This window comes from Microtus ochrogaster, unplaced genomic scaffold, assembly GCF_000317375.1.
Source record: "Microtus ochrogaster isolate Prairie Vole_2 unplaced genomic scaffold, MicOch1.0 UNK36, whole genome shotgun sequence".
In the NCBI taxonomy this organism is placed as follows: domain Eukaryota; kingdom Metazoa; phylum Chordata; class Mammalia; order Rodentia; family Cricetidae; genus Microtus; species Microtus ochrogaster.
Genome location: NW_004949134.1, coordinates 2,447,561 through 2,449,328, shown reverse-complemented (window position 1 = coordinate 2,449,328; position 1,768 = coordinate 2,447,561).

The window sequence follows — 1,768 nt, the reverse complement described above, 5'->3', positions numbered from 1 at the left end:
TTCCCACCAGCAATGCAGAAGTGTTCCCTTTTCCCCACAACCTCTCCAGCATAAGTTGTCATCAGTGTTTTTCATCTTGGCCATTCTTACAGGTATAAGATGGAATCTCAGAGTTGTTTTGATTTTCATTTCTCTGATGACCAAGGATGTTGAACATTTCCTTAAGTGTCTTTCAGCCATTTTTGACTACTCTGTTGAGAGTTCTCTGTTTAGGTCTGCACTCCAAACAAGGATTATTTGTACTTTTGATGGACAATTTCTTGAGTTCTTTATATATTTTGTAGATCAGACGTCTGTCTGATATGGGGTAAGTGAAGATCTTTTTCCATTCTGTAGGCTGCTTTTCTCAGCGATTAGAATTTATATAGAAGCCAGTGTTACTTTCTGAAGAAGGATCCAAGTATTTACCTTTGTCAATATCACTGATACATTTTTTAAATAAATATCTTGACTTGATAGAATCCACTTAAGAAGAATACAGTTTACAGTGTTTTTCCCTTATGTCTGTAGTCCTGCCATACCATCCAAGGCCATGAGATGATAAATACAGTAACCAATTTGAATTTCTTTTCTTCAGGATTATAGCATGGCCTGCCTTCATATCAATCTTTATATGTTCATGAATATAAGATACCAATGACTTTACAGAATATATTGAAAGAATATTCTTTCCCTTGAGGTGCATTATTTTCACAGAATTTCGTTTTAGCCTAAGTTGACCTGTTGCTCACTGTACAGTACCCTAAACTTCTGATCTTTATTCTTCCATCACCCAAAGTTCTGGTATTGTAGTTGTATACCATATTGCACAGTTTATGCAGTACTAGAGATGAATTTTAGGGCTTCACATATTTTAGGTAAACACTCTACAACTAAGGAACCTCTCTTTCCTCCGAATATCATACAAGAATGGTGTTAGAATGAATAACACTCTTAACTTGTAAGAGTCACTTCAAATATTTTCTGTCTTGAACTTGGAATGTAGATTGGTGATAAAATCTTCACTGCATGTGTTTTGGCTCCTAGCAATGAAAAAGGAAAATTTCCCATCTTATCTGAGCAATCTTCACCTTGAACATTTTCAAAATATTACAAGAAAAGATATGAAGAAAATTATCCTTCCTTTCTCTTCTTTTAAGAGATGTTATATGTGAAATAGTCCCATTCATTAAAGATATGTAGATTATGGGAAGATGGGGAAACAAAGACAATAAACAAAGCATGGCATGATCTGACATAAAATTCTACTTTTAAACATTCAAGCAATAAAATACTAAATTTTCTTTGTAGATACTCTTTGATTTAACAAATTGCAGCAATCTTAAATAATCAATCATTATCTTAGTCTACTTTAGAAATCCTTAAGATGCAACAACTCATAACCTGGTGATAATTTTAGGGGACAAAAGTTATAGGTATGGAACTTCTTTTATTTCTCCAGAGACCAAGGTTAATGTCAGTTCCAAAGGAAATTCCATTTCTCCAAATTCCAAAGGAAAAAGGGACAAGTGGCAATCTATTGTGCCTATTATCATACCACGGTACATGCTGCCCTCCATGATCCTTCAGTATCAAGAGTACATATTACACATTTCAAAGTCCATGTTAGGTAACCTAGCACTTCTTACCTCCTACCCTAGCCTGAACTCCTTTCTGCTCATGGGCTCCCCCACCAACTACTCATACTCATTCCCCCTTTGACCCTGCTATTTATATTTCTCTCTCTCTCTCTCTCTCTCTCTCTCTCTCTCTCTCTCTCTCTCTCTCT